Source organism: Elgaria multicarinata, chromosome 10 (assembly GCF_023053635.1).
Source record: "Elgaria multicarinata webbii isolate HBS135686 ecotype San Diego chromosome 10, rElgMul1.1.pri, whole genome shotgun sequence".
In the NCBI taxonomy this organism is placed as follows: Eukaryota; Metazoa; Chordata; class Lepidosauria; order Squamata; family Anguidae; genus Elgaria; species Elgaria multicarinata.
In genome coordinates, this window is record NC_086180.1 from 39823694 (window position 1) to 39842513 (window position 18820).

The window sequence follows — 18820 nt, forward strand, 5'->3', positions numbered from 1 at the left end:
AAACAATGTGGCTACCGTGGGAAAAGGCTCATGCCCTACCTCAAGATGGTGCTTTCAGAGGAGACTGGATTGTACAGTAGTAGTAGTCGTATTTGTAGACGTTGTCCAGTAAGGCACAGTCTTGTCCATTAAGAAAAATAGTCAATGCAGATTCCAAACAGGCTGGGCCTGACAGGACCCTGGCCAGATCACAGAAATTCACCAATGAAGAGCAGTTGTCTCACCAATATAAAGAAACCTTCCGAAGCTCTATGAAGACTGGCATTTTGGACCTGCAGTTCACCGTGTCCCCTCTGAGGAGCTGTTTTCTTTGTAAGGGCTGCTGTCTTTTCCTACAGCCACTGACTTCTATGGCATGATGAAGTGAGGACTGCATTGGAGGGGTGCCCTCTGAGTCTGAGGAATCTGGTAAAGCCAAGTCATCTGGCTTAGAAGGTTATGATGGGTTACTGGACATCTCCTTCCTAAATTATGGTATAAGAGCACCATCACATAGACAAGCCATACAGTGTACTGAAAGAAACAAAGATAAAGAAAGGAAGGCAAAGGCAACAATGGCACATACATACTTAGGCAACAAATATGAACACCAATGTAAATGAGTATTCACTGCTAATTTCTATTGAGTTTTCCTCTCTGCCCTATCTGGAAATGAAATATTTCCTTTAACTGGGACTTCAAAAATTACTTTGTCTTTTTATAGGAACAGTTAATTTTTAAATTTGCAATATTTTGTACACAAAGCAATTTCCTTAAATGAAATATGCCTTTTTCATAAAGGAGATTAATCTTTTCTAAATGTCATACCAATAACTAATTGGGTATGGATGCTCCAAATCATTCCATTCATCTTCCAGCGCTTCATTTAAAAAGACAGGAAGGCGCTCAGTAGATACATGGATTTTCCCCATCTGTGGACTTCATGTAGTAAAGGATATAAACATTGGTAATTTCTAGTTTTGCTTTAGTAGTCAGTGGAAGATGAGAATGTCTGAAAAGTATGTGCGAATCAGCAAAGCGTGAACTTGCTGAAGTTCTCCAAAATAATAATAATAATAATAATAATAATAATAATAATAATACACCATAAAAAACATAAAACTAATTCAAACATTTAAAACCAGTGCATCATTAAAAGCAGCACACCATTAAAAAAGGCATCTTAAAATTCAGCTGGGTAGGCCTGCCGGAAGAGATCAGTCCTTATGGCTTTCTTAAATTCTGGAAGACTGTTAAGTTGACGAATCTCTCCCGGCAAGCCATTCCACAAACTGGGAGCGGCAGAAGAAAAGGTCCTCTGGGTAATAGTTGTCAGCCTTGTTTTTGTTGGCTGGAGTAAATTCTTCCCAGAGGACCTGAGTGTGCGGGGAGGATTGTACGGGAGAAGGCGATCCTGCAGGTAGCCTGGACCCAAACCATGTAGGGCTTTAAAGGTGATAATCAACACTTTATACTTCGCACAGAAACTAATTGGCAGCCAGTGAAGAGATTTTAAGACTGGTGTGATGTGGTCACCCCTAGGTGTACCGGTAACCAACCTGGCTGCCATATTTTGAACTAGTTGAAGTTTCCAGACTAGGCACAAAGGTAGCCCTATGTAGAGCACATTGCAGAACTCAATCCTCGAAGTTACCAGCACGTGCACAACCGTCTTTAGGTCTTCCGACTTTAGGAAGGGGCGCAGCTGGCATATCAGCCAAAGCTGATAATAGACACTCCTGGCTGTCACATCTATCTGGACTGTCATTTGGAGTGACGGATCCAGAAGCACCCCCAAGCTGTGAACGCAGTCTTTCAGAGGGAGTGTAATCCCATCCAGAACTGGTTGACACACCTCCAAACTTAGGTTATGACCTTTGACAGCAAGCACCTCTGTCTTGTCTGGATTTAGCTTCAGTTTGTTTTTCTTCATCCAGTCCATTACCGCCTCTAAGCATTCATTAAGAGGAGACACACTATCCTTAGCTGACGCTGTTGTCGAAGGCATAGAGAAATATATTTGGGTGTCGTCAGCATACTGATAGCACCCCACCCCATGCCTCCAGATGATCTCTCCCAGTGGTTTCATGTAAATATTAAATAGCATGGGGGAGAGGATGGCACCTTGTGGTACACCACACGGCAGCTCCTTCTTTGAGGAGCAGCTATCCCCAAGCATCACCATCTGGAAACTGCCTGAGATGTAGGACCAGAACCACTAAAGCACAGTGCTCCTGATTCCCAATCCCCTCAGGCGATCCAGAAGGATACCATGGTTGATGGTATCAAAAGCCGCTGAGAGGTCCAAAAGTACCAGCAGGGACACACTCCCTCTGTCAAAACTCAGGCGTAGATCATCTGCTAAAGCGACCATAGAGGTCTCAACTCCGTATCCTGCTCTGAAGCCGGTTTGAAATGGGTCTAGAAAATCTGCAACATCCAAGACTGCTTTGAGTTGGAAAGCAACTGCCCTCTCGATCACTTTGCCCCAAAATGGAAGATTTGATACTGGTCTATAATTATTAAGATCCAGGGGGTCCAGGGAGGGCTTTTAAAAAGTGTCCGTACTACAGCTTCTTTTAAGTATGATGGAAAACTCCCCTCTCTGAGAGATGCATTAATAATATGCTGTAATTGTTGTCTAACTGCATGTCCGCCCTGGACGACCAGCCATGAAGGACAGGGATCAAGAGGGCAAGTCGTCTTCCTCACTTGTCCAAGCAGCTTGTCCATGTCCTCGGATTCCACATCCTCGGATTTCATCTTGAGGCTTGTTCTGATTTGAGACTGTATCAGATTGCCAGCTTTGTTTTTACTTTTTGCATGAAAATCCATGTGCATTTTATGTGTATTTTTTTTACAAATATATGCATCAACTGTGCACATCTTTGAAATGTATGCATTCTTTTCCCATTGATTAAAGTGTATTTGTCTGCATTTTCCATCAGAATGCATATTTTCATGTGCATTTTCTAAGTGTATGCATGCTGTCAAAACATTTTTTTTGTGGGGATGACGATGACCATGGATCACATTGCAAGCTTGGAAATGTGACTTTGACTGCCATTGCATCTGAGTCTGTGTTTGGTTTTGAATGAGCAAACTGGGTAAACCCTGATCAATAATGAACCGAAATGAATTTTTCATACACCTCTACTGGAAAGTACTCATTTACTGTAGGACATGATACAAACATTATTTTAAAGGTAGTAACATTATTTTACCCATCTTTGGCATGGAAATATTCTTTAAGGGACTCCTCCACTATATCCTACAACTTCGGTATAATTAATTGCTTTCAGAAAGGAAGGGGAGGGGTTAAGCTAACATAAGCTAAGGAATTTGATAGCAGGCGTTCTTACATTATCTTAGTTTAAAAATCTAGAAACATCCAGAGTGTGCCTTCGTGGTGGGATTGGGGAAAGAGATGTTCATAGCCTAAAATGAAGCAAAAAACTATGACAAGAGATCACTATTTCTTAGTGCCTTCAGTACTGTTGCCAATAAATAAATGTTAAAACATGTCATAACTAGAGTATTGTAAAAGCACCTACTGTATATTTTTGTTTATTTACAACATTTGTATGCTGCCTCACAATATAAAGTTCTCCAGGCAGCTTACAATAAACAAACATAAAAACAATTTAAATCATTAATGTGTCCATGTGCATACATATGTGGGACCAGTGAGGAGGACATTATGGCATTGTTATGGTATAAAATGGCATAGTGCAGAAATGAATCTAACCAAGTAGCTTGGATGGAATCCTAAGGGCAGGCTCATGGAGGGATGCCATTCTTTTTACAGCAAATGAAATACAAATATTTTGTCTTTTAATTTATTCAACATGTTTTTATGTATTCAAGCGCGACTGCTCTAAACCTCTTAAGAGACTATTTGTATTTTTCCATAAACCAAGGGTTGTCTGCTGGAGACACAGAGTGTTTCACTTTTTATAACGCATGACTGTGACATTGGATCTCAATGTTTCACATATATAAATAACTTTAATACCTCAGAAGATGTTCCAGAAATATAATTATGTCTCATGTTCTTTTAAAGTAGCCAGTTTTATTTTGGGGATCTGTGTATTAGCATGCCATTTTATTTATGAGCTATGTTGTCCTATCATCATTTTGATGTAACATGGCAAGAAATAACATGGATTTTTTTTTACTATACAATTATAAGACAATAATATATATCACAGAATGAAGGGAATAATAATATCATATCTGACCATGGCCTTGCCTCCACAGTGTATAGTAATAGCAATTTAACCTACATATTCTTTCTGTCTTCCTTTATAAAAAGTAAATCAATCAACTTACTTATGAATTAAGGTGTGTAATACTAATATTAAGAAATCAAACCAGGTTTTTCTCTATCAAGATATGGGGAAACTAAGTGGACCTGGGTATCATACCCGGTACTATTTATTTAGTTATTTGTGACATTTATATCTCACCACTCCTCCAAGGAACCTAGTGCAGTATGCATGATCGTTCTCCTCCCCATTTTATCCTCACAACAATCCTATGAGGCAGGTTAAACTCAGAGTCAATAAACTGACCCAAAGTCACTCAGGGCCTTGCTAGACCTACCTGATAATCCGGCCGGGAGTCGGGGCGATGGCGCACTGCAACTACTGCGTGCCATCGCCCTTTTCCACACGTAAGACGCGATGGGGCAAGGGGAAGCCCCGTCGCGTCTGCCATTTTGTTTCCAAGTTAATGGGCCATGTGCGCAAGAGCGCACCGCCATACCAGGTGATTTTTTTAAAAAAATAAAGGGCTCCCCGCTCCCCCTGCCCCTGATTCCCCCCCACAATGCCTGATGCCCCCCTGCCCGCTCGCTCGTCCTCCCCCGTCCACCAGGCCTGTCCCCGTCTCCGATCTTCTCCCCCCATTTGCCAGGCCCGTGGCCACTCTTCTCCCCCGCCCCCCGCTTGCCAGGCCCATGCCCGCCCTTTCCCCCCCACCCCCTGTCCCCGATGCCCATGCCCGCTCTTCTCCCCGCCCCCGTCCCCGATGCCCGATGCCCGTGCCCGCTCTTCTCCCCCCATCCCCAATGCCCGATGCCCATGCCCGCTCTTCTCCTCCCCTCTCTCCTGCCGGGTCGGTCTTTCCCCCAGCCCCCATCTCCCCCCCCATGATTCCCCCCCAGCCCGATGGGCACAGCGGTCCTATGGAGTGCTGTGCCCAGTCCGTGGCTTCTCTCGGCTACTTGCGAGTAAGCGAGCAGCCGGGAAAAGCCATGGAAGTCGCTTATGCCAGTTCAAGCGAGGTCTTAGCCTGGCCTGACCCCGGAATCCCCTGTGCGTCATCTGGATGCACAGGAGGGAGACTGGGCCTCACACCGCACTAAGGCCTCATCTAGCAACAGCCTCAGTCAGTTTCATAGCATAATGGGGACTAGAACCTGGGTCTCCCAAGTCCCAGTCCAACACTGTAACCACTACACCACACTAGCAAGACATGCACTCTACCACGGAGCTACAGTCTGTCCCCCCTTCCCCTCTTGAAATGACTGGCTTTGTCAATAGGAAGTTGCCTTATACCATGTCAAACTCTTCGTTTATCTAGCCAGCTATTTTCTGTTTTGATGGGTAGCAGCCCTCCAGAGACTTGGCCTTGCTTCTGAGTAGAGATGAATATGTTTGCAGTTTGATTTATTCCTTTAGTTTGGCTCAATTTCTGAAATTACCCTTACAAGAAGGACTGTGCTCCCAGTCCCATCTCAGACAGATGCCTCAGAAGGATATTATGGTTGGGGGTATCGAAAGCAGCCAAGAGATCCAGCAGAGCCTTCAGGGAAATGTTTCCCCTGTCCAATTCTCAGCAAAGATCGTTCATCTATGTGACCAAAGAAGTCTCTGTCTCATAATCAGGTCTGAAATGGATCTAGATTATACACCTTATCAAGAAATAGCTGGACTTGAAAAGCCACCACATGCTCAAGCACCTTGCATAAGCATAGGGATGTATGAGAATTTCATTTTTGCTCACAAAACATGCAGGCATGCCCCATTTGAAGCTCCAAATGCGAGTACGAGTGAAAGCACATGTCTGCCAAACACAGGGCTCATCTATACTAAGCAGGATATTGCACAATGAAAGCAGTATATAAAAGGCAGGAGCCGCACAAAGCAGGATATAGTGGTATGAAAGTGATATATGGTATGTGTCAATGGGCCCCAACAGTTGTCAGTGTACTTCAATACCACTATAAAGCAGTAGTGTGGCTCCTGCCTTTTATATACTGCTTTCATAGTGGAATATCCTACTTGGTGTAGATGCGCCTATATGCTTGTATTCATCTTGTTCCTGATTCCCAGCTCAATTTATGCACATTTCCTAATTTGCACCAATTTCCTCAAGTAGACAGAATCAGTCCTACTTTAGCCTATGGAGGAAACTGGTGCAAATTTGGGGAGATCTATGCAAATCTCCCATTCAATTGCTGCTTGTTTTGTGCAAGTTTCCTGTTCATGCAAAATGAGTAGTGATTGAAAATGTAAAGGAGAATCAGGTACAAGAGGGAAGGTTACAGCAACTTTGATTGTTTAGCTTGGAAAAAAGGGTAAAGGGAGACATGACAGAAGTGTACAAAATTATGCATGGTGTAGAGAATGTGGATAGGGAGACATTTCTCTCCCTCTCCCATAATACTAGAACCTGGGGTCATGCCAAGAAACTGATTGGCGGGAGATTCAGGTCAGATAAAAAGTACTTTTTCACACAGTGCATAAACTATAGAATTCACTATCACATGATGTAGTGATGGCCACCAATTTGGATGGCTATAAAAGGGGGTCTCCTGGCAAAGAAGGTTATCAATGGCTACTAATCCTGATGGCTATGTTCTACCTCCAGTATCAGAGACAGTAAGCCCATACACACCAGTTGCTGGGCAACATGGGTGGGACGGTGCTGTTGCATTGTGTCCTGCTTGTGGGTCCCTGGTCAACAGCTGGATGGCACTGTGTGAGCAGAGTTCTGGATTAGATGGACTCTTGGTCTGATCCAGCATGGTTGTTCTTATGTTTTTAAGGCGAGTAGCAAGATAGTGTTCTGAGAATCCTGATGATCTTGAACATTATTCATTCTCCCATCCCTACCTTGGAAAGGAATGGAGACTGGCTGGTAATTATACAATACAGAGCAGCTGAGGGTGAGGTGTTTTTTTTTAAAAAAATCCAGATCTCACTACTACCTCTTTTAGGCAAGACAGAATCACACCTTGCAGTAAAGAGGCTTTCAGTATTACCCTTATTATTCGCACTTGGATTGACTAATAGAAATGTGTGTGAGCCTGGGAGAGAGCCTATTTATGCAAGACCTTAAGGAAAAGTATGAAACAGAGGGGTAAAGGCATTTTCATTCAGAATAAAATATTCATGTTGATAACTTACATAAAACAAAAGATGGAGTGTTTTCTGCAGGGAAATTACCTTCTGTGATGAGCTCCATTTATGCATGATGGAGTTTTAAATTTTTGAAAACCCCTTTGGTGTTCTTTTTCTTTCTCCCAATTCTTGTGGTTTTAATTTCAAGCATATAAACAGAGAGCTGTAAAAATCCTTGCTAAAAGGCTATGGCTGTGTTTAAAGCCGTATTTATTTCATTCAGCGAAAACAAAATTGCTTTTTACAATGACGGAGAATACCAAATCAATATTTAAGACTGCAGTTGAATGGAGTCTGTTGAGCTGTGTGATGGTAGTACTTCAGTTTCCAACTACCATCAGATGAAATGTGTCTTCATTTACTTCCATTCTCTTTTAACATTCTTCACTTTACTAAGCATGTATCTCATAAAATGGTGACCAGACTGCAGAGGACGAACTTGGGCCACAGCAGTATCTCTCTTGTCTAGTTGTTGTAATTGCTGTGTGTTGCTTTCAATCCACTCTAGGTTTTTTTTTTTTTAGTTTTTTTTTATTGTGAATATCAACAAACAAAACAAAAAATCCACTCTAGTTGAACTCAAACGAAAAAGCTGCTAAATTGGTGAACTGGCCTACCAGGAAATGCCATGATGGCAAAATCAGTAAGAGCTATTATGTTTTCATCTAAAACCCTTCTGTGCCTGCAACTGATCAGAAGAGGATAGAAAATAGCAAAATCCTCATCTCTGGAGAAATGACACAAATTCTTGGCTAGCTCCACAAAAGAAAACTAAGTGTTGCTTCCCCATTCTAGCATCCAGAACAGGGAGAAAGAATTAGCAGATCCCCTCTCCTTGACAGGCAATGAATATTTGACAAATAAGAACATTACAAAATATGACTCTCAACCTGTAAAATAAAGGATTCTACCTCCCTGGTCTTTGACCTCACTCTACATAATGTAGAGAACAATTCTTTATTAGGTGTACCTTTTTCAGATCCCTATTGGTATTGCACCTTTAATAGGCCATGGATTCTTGATTATGGACACAACCAGAGAAAGTTGGGAATGCATATGTTCTGATTAACTCAATGGGACTTAGATCCTGCGGCCAACTTCCATAGGATTGCACCCACTGGGTTTAGGTGATCATCTACCAACTCCATGTTTGTTTATTTTTAAGGGAAAAGCACATCTGAACATGTCTGCTTACTTCTTAGTTGTCATGGTGAAAATGTATTTTGAATACTGGTATCTGTACTGAATCTAACATGTCTTTTGAGAAGCACCCCTTAATAGAACAATCTGTCAGTTACAGACCATCTTATTTTTCACTGATTTACTAGGGCTGAGCTAATATTTCCTTCCCTGAGGTTGGAGGAGGCCATTTTAGTGATTTGGAGAGAAGTGCAAAGAAACAAAATGTTTGCTCCTTTTATTAGCGGTGGAACGTGTGGCCCTTTTTGCTGTTGGGCACCATTTTTCCTTGATACATTCTATTCATAGGACAGCAGAGTGAGGACAGGAAGCATTGCTTCCTACTCTTAGGACCTTGCTAGACCATGGGTTAGCCCGGGCTGACACCAGGGCTCGCCCCTGTGCATCCAGATGACGCACAGGGTCTCCCGGGGTCAGGCAGGGGTCAACCCTGCCTGGCCCTGGGATATTTGGCTACAGTTGTAGCCCAGTATTTCCCGTGGTCTCGGGCTCAGCCCGAGACTGCGAGCGTGTAGCCCATTCCGCAACTTTCCCCGGCTACCGCAATTACACGTGAGTATCCAGGAAAAGCGGTGGACGGGGCGCAGTGCTCCACAGGAGCGCTGCATCCATCAGGGCAGGCAGGGAGATCGGAGCCGGGGAGGCAGGGGGATCGGAGCCAGGGGAGCAGGGGGATCGGAGCTGGGGGAGCAGGGGGATTGGAGGTGGGGAAATAGGGGGATCAGAGCGGGGGGGCAGGGGGATCGGAGCCGGGGGGCCGGGGGATTGGAGCCAGGGCAGGGAGAGCAGAGCCGGGGGCGGGAAGAGTGGTGCCGGGGAGAGATCAGAGCCAGGGAGAGATCGGTGCCAGGGAGATCGGGGGGGGGGGGGGAGGTTGGGGGCAGGTGGGAGCGGGGAAAATGCTTTTCTTTAAAAAATACTCACGTAAGCACACGAGCGTTTGTGCGCATCCGGCTCCTTTAATTTTTTTTTAAAATGGTGGACGTGACGGGGCTTTCCTGCAGCCTGTCACTTCTGATGTGTGGATAGGGGTGACAGCCTGTGCTACTTCTAGCGCCGGCTGGCCCCTCCTCACCACCGGATTATCAGGTAGGTCTAGCAAAGCCCTTATTCTGGTTTGGCTTCATGACAATGCTATAGACTGAGGGCAGGAAACTAAAGAAATAAAAATCCAGCAGCAGCAGCAGCAACAGCAACACCAGTGAAAATGTGATCCCTAGTGCTGTCATAACCACATCAATAGGTGGTAGTGTTGAAAACAACAACAAATGGCTTTCATTTGTATGAACTGTTTGGTTCCTTTGCAAAACATCTCATTTTGAACAAGAGAAGTTCCACAAAGAACCTTTGGATCAGTCATGATACAAAGAGCCCTTTTAGGCACATGCAAGGTTTTTTCCCTGTCCAGGGAAAAGTTTCTAAACTTTTTCCCGAACAGCAATTTCTTGCATTCCACTGACTTTGGGAAGATGCCCTGCATTTTGAGGTCAACTCAGGGCATGGTGGACTGCTCTCAGAACGTGAGCATTTGGAAGCCCTGGCAGATATGCAATACTCAGCATGGTGATACCTTTGGTTCTGTATCACCTGGAATTTTGCTGAATTCATGCTGTGTTTTAACAGATTCCCTCATTTATTCTTTTTTTCTTTTCTTTTTTTGCATAACCATACATCCAGAGTTTGTTTTTCTCCAGTAAAGAAGAAAAACTTTGAATCATTAGCATAAAGAACCTGCCACTTTGCAGAGCAGAAGACATTTTGTAGTAGCTGTTTAGCCTTGAGGCAGTTCATTATTTACACACAGGTATATGAAGTCCGGGCTCCTGGCAGTTTCTATCATTACTAATGAATGAGTAAGCGCACCCTTTTCTTTTAAAATTTGTTTCATCAAAAGGACATGTTACACTGTTCTTATCAATAATTACGTGCAAGTAAAATACAAGCCTCCGGGATTATATTGTGTGTGTGTGTTGTTATTTTTTTTTTTTTAAGAATACATGTAATCACATTTTATTAAAGGAAAAGATGATGAATGATGGTTGCACATTTTAAGCAATTAAATGATAAAATGAAACGTTCCTGAGTCCTGCAGACAATGGGGATGTGGAAAAACACTCTGCAGCTCCTAAATAGATAACATCCCATTAAAATGAATAGCATGTGCAAAATAGGGTTGGGTAATAAAAAATAGATTGACAGACTTTTAATAATCACAGAAATGTGAATAAATGAACTACTTTGTCTTTTTTTTTTTTTTGAGAAATAGAGAGCATATACAATATGAGAAAAATAGTACAGTAAAAGAATGATGGAAGAGTAAATCAGTTGCCCCAGCATTGTTTCCAAGGTAAGTTATTTGGGGTGTTCATGAAATAGGCATAAGGTCCATCTCTCAAAAGGCTGGTTTTGAGAAAAGAGTCAGGGAAGTGAATGTTAGTACAGGGATCCATCCCATTTGACAAAATTAGGTCAAACAGATGCTTGCCGGGATATTTGAGGGATTCAGACCTTGAAAATTCCTATATGAAATGGCCTAATATGCACCTCTTGGACTAATGCACAGCTAAGTAACTTTAGATCATGGATTTGGGCACAATCCTAGGCATGTTTAGACAGAAGAAGGTCCCATGGCTGGCTGGGAGTTGTAGGACTTTTTCTTTTCAAACATGAATTATATTGCATTTTAAGGATCTTACTGCCTCTACTTTAAATGCTCTTGTCTACTACTTCAGTAATACAACTGAGGCACACAATTTTACATTTCTACCCATCCCCGGCACTGCCCTTTCATCCTTTACAACTGCTTCTCCCAACCCTGACCGTCTGTGTGTGTGGCATAAGTGTGTTTGTGTATGGGGGGGGGGGAGAAATTCTCCATGCATATGCAGTTTTTCATTTTATACACACTTAAATCATAGCACCACCATGATTCCAGGAATAAAATGGGATTTGTTTTTTGCTTCTAAATATTGTGACAGTTTTCAGCCATTTAAACACATCAAAACACATATATAATTGTATATTAAAATATATTTTAAAAGGATAAAAAAATGCAGATTGATGCAGAAATGGAATGGAACTATGTATACAAGGATGGCAAACTGACACTGGAAATAGGCAGATGTTCCCATGCCCAGGTCAAGCAAAACAGATTTGTGGATTCAAAAGGCAGATCTTGTTTCCTACCTCTAGAATGGCTTGATTGCAAATAGATGTTTGAAGCAATTGAGAGCAGGCAGGGAAGGAAAAAAATAGTACTGGTAGAAATTCATTCACTGCAAACCATAATGTAGCTCTGCTCTTGCAAATGTGTGTTGACATGGGGACAGCGGCAGGGAGGTTTGAGCTTTTGCATGACTGGTAGCATAAATGGGGGCAAATATAAAATTGCATTGAGATAAAATGGTGGATAACTGTGTTTTCTTGGAAGCAAGTTCCATTGGTTTTAGGGTGTTCTATTTCCAATTAGGTTTGCAGCCTAAGGTGGAATAAAGAGGCAGACACAGGTGCTTGAGTGAACTAAGACCTCTTTTATTTAGCAATAAACTTAATAACAGGATCTGCAAAGTGAAAGTATGGGACACTAACCCTAATGGGATCTGACCAACATTATTTAGGAGAGCCAAACCATGCCCCTCAAAGATGCGTAAGGGAGGCCTTCTCAAGCCAGATGCTCCTGGTGCTCCACGTTTCAGGATAGGTCAAGCAGGTCAGCTCCAAAGTCAATCTGTATCTTGTCCACAGGTCCCACAGCCCAGTGAGCCTCAAACTTGCTCATCATCATAAAGGCACCTTGGGGCACTCACAAATCTTGCTAAATTTCCACACATAACTGCTAAGTGGCCAATTAACCTATTTGACTCATCCAACCATCTAACATGTACCCAAAGCATCAGTATAGAGTAGCTGAAAAACAAAACCCTGCTCACTTGGCCAAACTCCAAGCAGGCCAGAAATAAAAATAACATATCCTACTCCCCCCTCCCCTAATGGGAACCATCTCATCCTTTACTGAATTCAGGAAGGGCAGAATTCAGTACAGCTTCAGTAAGGCCACAGAACTACTGTAGAGCTTTTGTAGCTCTGTTTACAAAGTAAGAAACACAGCTACCAAACATATGAACATAAGCAGAGCCATGCTGAATCACACTGTGGCCAACCAGCTGTCAACCAGGGACATAATAGTAATAGTGAAACAGAGAATATCTCTCTATTACCACACACAGTACAATAGAGGTAGCATGTACAAATATGGGAGCTATTTTCGTGTCCCCAAGTAAGCTGATTGCAATTAATCAATTGATTGTTTTGTTTCTTCCATAGTTTAGCTCATTGCACAAGGGCTTCCTGTGGTTTCACTTGAAAATGGATGTATATTAAACCACTTACTCTTCTGTTAAGTTATACAGTCATGTCTAGGGGAGATTATTTAATTGGTGTGGTGGGGTTGAAATGAAATCCCTGAAAATCAGTTGAAGACAGCTTCTGTGAGCAGATCTTGACTCATGGAAGGATCCTCAACCTAAATTTTTGGGATCCCATCCTGCTCTGGCATCTCAGCCTGCCCCACTCAGCAGGGTCAACTGACCCTCTATATAGAATTTTTGAGGGACTAGAGGGGTAGTCATGGGGAGGAGGGGGAAGCAAAGTCTACTTCTGCCAGTTCAATTGCATGCACCTCAGTCTGGATCCAAACCAATTGGAATTAATTTCAACTAGTTAATCTGGATCGAGCCCATTAACTTCAATTTGTAGCTCAGCCACACCTACATTTCCTTGGAATGCTTTGAGTGACTGTTCAAATTATACAGAGATTGTTGTAAGCATTACAAGTTACTTCTTTGCTATCAGTGTGTAACTTCTCTCTTATTTGTGTACAATCTCCACTGAATAGGCTTTCAACTTGGGAGCAAAGAGAATGACCTTACATGAGCAATAGGTGGTTAAATGTAGTTACATTTTTCATCCCATGAGTTGGTGCCTGCATCCATGCTTTAATAAGAAGCACAGCATAATGCTCATCATTTTTTAAAACAAGTTGTCAGGAAGGTCAGATTATATGCACAGAAGCTGAAAAGAATGATTTGGTCCAAGGTGGCAATGTCAGAAAATACATCAGTCAGAATGTGATGCTATTGAGCTTTCAAAGACAAGGGGGCAGAAAGACTGAAAATAGATTGCCAATATTTGCTCCAATACTACTACAGCCAAGTGCTCTAAACGTTGCATTGCATTTATAAAGGTGGCCCTCAGTGCAATCCTATACATGTTTATTCAGAAGGAAGCCCACTGAGTGCCATGGCTCAAAGAATCTGTCAATTTAAGGTTTTCCCAATTTCTCATTTTTACATTCTTAAATCTGTTCTGTTCTGAATGCTGAGAATTTTTTTGAAGTTCACAATTTTGCCTAATGTTCACATATTTCCTAATGTAATGTATTTTTAATGTTGTTATGCATTTTGGGTGAATTTTCCTTAATTTATGTTTTGTATTTTTTTAATTGAAGAATTCCATTGTGAAATTTGGAGAAGTGTGAATTTCAAAGATAATGAGTTTTGCTCTATGTATCATTTGAATGTATGGAATTAGGCAGGTTTGCATTAAAAAGTGAAATGAATGAATTTCTCCCTCATCCCTACAGAATTCAATGGGGCTTACATCTGAATAAGTGGGTATTTGTAAGATTACAGCCTCAAAGTGCTTGCAGAGAAAAGGAAAATGATTATGACCTTTTGACATAAAATAAACTTTTGTTCATGCTGCCTTTTAGGCATTTTCTATTAATCATTGTTGACACTTATATAAGTGGACCACAGGAGTGTGAATAACTAGCAAATCACTGTAAGTTGAACTCTTATTACTCTTTCTCTTCTCCTTGTAGTAATGTATGGTGATGATGGAATGAGAATAGGAAATTGCCCAGAATTGAATCAATAGTGATATAAAAATGTGTAATTCCAATGAGCAAAAGGTTTAGTGTAATGGATGAGAATTGAATCAAGTAGTAGAAGCTTTTTGACTGTCTCATATTGCTGAAGTGTAAGAATATTTCCAATGTACCCTCTCCACTATTCAGTGTCCCTGTTTCTTCAGTTATTGTACAGTGTCACATCACTTAGAAGAGAAAAAACCCCAACAATTTTTTTTAAAATGTTTAAAATAAGGTTTCCTCCCAAATGACAGTATGTGTTAACATATGATGAGAAGAACTATCATATTCATTATAGTTGAGGTACAATGGAACTTTGAGCAATAATAATACTATCCTGCCCCTGATCCCTCCCCCCATGGTCATAACAACGTAAGAAGTGCCATGTTGGTGTTGAATCCTGGAACGGATCCTGGTTATGTTTCCATTGATTTGTTAATTGCTGAGGAGCTGGAAGAAACAGAAGACTCAGCAGAAAACTTAAAGGTCAACTTTGCACCTGGACATTGATGTCATAATTGAATAATTGGTAAACTGATTGTCTTCAATTAAGGGTTGCAAGAAGTTGCATCATTGTACAGGTAGTCTATAAAAGTAAATGTATTTCCATGTACATGTATCACTCAGAATATATCACTCAGAGATGTATCAGAGCTGTATTGACTGACCGTGTGTAAGTATTTGTTATCTGTGATTGCCATAACTAAATTATATTTTTATATGCCAGTAAAGGTTTGTTTAAACCAATTCAAATCTCAGTCTTAATTAGTGTCTTTGCTGACTTGGCTGGAAACCGCTGTAATACTCTGCTACAAAGTTATTGGCCAGAAGCCTAGTCTGTGCAATAACTAATGAGGTTGGAAAATCTCCCATAAACCTCAAACATATAAAACCTCAACAGTTGGATCAGACCAAGGGTCCATCTAGTCCAGCACTCTGTTCACACATAACACATGTCTTATTTTTTTCACCACTTTTTTCAACTGCACATTATCAGATTTCCAACTGTACATTTCCCCCCAAAACTGCACATTTTGTGTCCAACTGCACACTAAAAAACCCCCCTGCTACCCAGGATGGCAGATTCCTTCTAGGATCGGCCATCCAAGTAGAAGCAGAACTACTGAGCGCAATGTGAGAGAATTAACTCCAACCCATCATTAGCACAGACACTTCTCTCTCTCAAGCCATGGGAAGCCAACCTGTCCTGGCCTACAGACCATCTCACAACCTGAAGCAGATGCTAACCAGCAATAGTACAGAGGACAGAGACACAGACAGATGTCATGCAATAGACCCAAGTGCCTACTCTGCCCCCTCCCATCTATTCAGGCAACACTGCCACAGGACCCAACAACTTCAGTCACACCATAAAGGGCGCTTTCACCTGCATCCTTATATAATTTGTGTTACATTCCATCCCTGACTTTGTTGTTAAGTTCTTAATAAACACAAATGAGAGTGGTGCATACTGTTCAAAATGTCAACAACCTTCATCATTTTGCATGGCCAAGATATAGGAAGTAGCTAATCTTCTTCTTGATGTATTGCTATATTAACCAATTACAGAGACTTCTTTGTTAATGCAACAAGAGCTATGCTGGATTAGACCAAAGGTCTATGTAGTCCAGCTTTCTGTTCCCACAGCACCCACAAGAAGCCCAAAAGCAGGACAAGAAGGCTCCTGCTTTGTGTTCCTCAGCAACAGGTATTCAAAGGCATACCACCTCTGATGAAGGTAATGTATAGTCATCATGAATAGTAGCTATTGATAGTATTCTCCATTAATTTGTCTAATTGCTTTTCATCCATGTTGGTGGCCATCAGTGTACCTTGTGGCAGCAAATTCCATAATTTAACTGTGCACTGTATGGGCATTCAGATGTGATTTCCCATACTCTGAAGTAGGACTGTCAGTGAATGATTGTACCACATGCTTTACTTGCATATTTAAATTAGCTATGAGGATAGCTTTGCATAATCAGTGGAGTCCATGGCTGTAACACAGTAAGCATCCCTTCCAAGTAAAAGATTGTGTTAAGAATTATCATGTTTATGACAGTTGAGGGACAATGGAAGTTTAAGGAATCCAGCTACCTTACAATAGCTTCAATCACCATGTAAAACTATGATTTTGCAACTCCATACCAAGTCTTTGAAAACTAGCATGGAAGTATCACAGATTGATAATATGAATTTGGAAGTGATGCTTAAGGTTGAGATCGAAGGCATCAAGAGGAAAGTTTATAGATTGAAGATAATAAAAGGATCAGTCCTGCTTTCAGGCATTTGAATAAAATCACGGTGGATGGGAAATGATGGTGGCTAATGCCCTCAAAAAGACTGAAAGCTACTCATGACTAAACTTATGGAAAATATATATGGCCAAAATTACATTCAGATAAATATGGAAGTTGCTGTTTTTGTAAAAAGCTAAGGAATGAACACCTCATAAATATTTAGATGTGGCACACATTGATATGCATTATTAAGATGACCCCGAAAGACAAACTATTCGTGAAAGACTTTCTGGGTCAAAGATCCACTAACCTCTTACCTTTCATGAAGAAATCATTAACCCACATGAAAAATGAAAACACGTATGATTCATAAGAAACAAAGTAAAAATTAACATTGCAAGTATAAATTGTTTAAGAGCAAATTAATCTGATACATGAAAAGAAATCTTTCTGTCCTTGTTTTAGGAGGACATTTACAGAAGGTCTTCCATAGGCTCAACTGTTTGCCATGCTTAAAAAACAATACAGTGCCCTTTTCGAAATTCACTTTTTGCAATCCATGCTGCACTGTTGGCCCCCCAACTGTGCTGAATCTGCCGGAGTTTCAAGTTAATCACCAGCATGAATTTCTGCCTTTGGAAGGGATAAGTCAGCACAGTGTTGGAGATGTTGTATGCTTGCAGCTAAAGGCACAATGCAGATAGTTGGTTTTCAGGGCCAATAGCCTAATAAAGAAGATGACCCAAGTCCTACACTCACATAACATTTTTTTCATTGGTTTCACATTAGATCAGAGGGTCTGCTGGAAATGAAAGTGGGAGAGCAGCTGCCGCACAGACGGCTTCCATGCTAACTAACTTGACCAGCAGGCTGAACACTCCACAGGATAAGCTGGTTTACATGCAGTGCAATTGGACCGCATGGGTAGAATTAAAGGCAGACTTGAAAAGCAGCTGTTTTCACAGCAGTCAACCAGAATTTGAATGATAATTGAAAAAATATAATGATCACAGGAGCTGAAAATAGAAAGAGAGAGAGAGAGAGAGTGGCAGTGTCTAGATAGTATGAAGGGAGAAATTCAATGATGCTACTGAAAAACAGGAAAATTGGCAAATGTTTGTGGTAGGAGGAATACACATATTTATACAAATAATGGAAAGACAGCAATGGAAAAAGGGAGGGACAGCCGGCTAGAAAAATCCCTTTTCTGCCTTTCCCCCTCAATGCTACAAAAGGGCTTGCACAGTTATAGTGGTGATACCTTTCATTTAGTTGAATACAATATATTCACTTTGTTATTATTTAGACAGTTTTTATTCAGCTGTCTCTGAACAAATGCTGCCCAAAACAGTTTACAATAGTTGCAAACATACAGATGGCATTGCTGTATGTTTACTGAGAAATAAAAAAGGACCCAGCATCCCCCATGGCTGGCTGGGGGATGCTGGGATCTGAAGGACTTTTTCCTGTCTAATATACATAAGATTACACCCCTAAATTGCTCAGCAGCATTTTCAAATAGCATTTCAAATACCAATCCTCTCAATGTCTACTCACAAGTAAGCAGGGCAAGTTTATTATTATTATTTGTTATTATTAATAATAATATTTATTACATTTCTATATTGCCCCATAGCCAAAGCTCTCTGGGCAGTTTACAAAAGATTAAAACATTAAAAATTGATATAAAAAATTTTAAACCATAAAAATATAAAACAGACAGCATACAAAGACAACATACATTTAAAAAGAACTTTGAGCTCTCAGCCAAACCTAAAGATATATTTAAGGATTGATTCAACATAGAATCATAGAATAGTAGAGTTGGAAGGGGCCTACAAGGCCATCGAGTCCAACCCCCTGGTCGATGCAGGAATCCACCCTAAAGCATCCTTGACAGATGGCTGTCCTGCTGCCTCTTGCTGCTAAATGCCTGGAAAAAGAGAAAAGTCTTGACCTGGTGCCAAAAAGATAACAATGTTGTCTGGCCTCTTTGGAGAGATCATTATGTGTACTGCACTATCTACTCAAAAGTAAGTGGGACTGACTCACCAAGTAACTTT